Source organism: Penaeus monodon, chromosome 20, assembly GCF_015228065.2.
Source record: "Penaeus monodon isolate SGIC_2016 chromosome 20, NSTDA_Pmon_1, whole genome shotgun sequence".
Taxonomy (NCBI): domain Eukaryota; kingdom Metazoa; phylum Arthropoda; class Malacostraca; order Decapoda; family Penaeidae; genus Penaeus; species Penaeus monodon.
Genome location: NC_051405.1, coordinates 8771750 through 8771976, shown reverse-complemented (window position 1 = coordinate 8771976; position 227 = coordinate 8771750).

The following is a 227-nucleotide window of genomic DNA, read 5'->3' as shown; positions in this document are numbered from 1 at the left end:
ACCAAGGGAGGGGAAAGCGTAGACAGATGGGAAATGAATAGGAGGCAAGGGAAGCGACACAAACAAAGAGACAAAGGTAGAAGCAACTAGTGAGGACCATAGAGGGGGAAACCGCAACAGACAAATAAAGAGACGAGGAATCAACAAAGAGGGAATTAGAAAAAAAGAAAGGAAAAAAAAATGCATTGGAAATACAAAAACAAGACACACCACCTGCCATACAGACG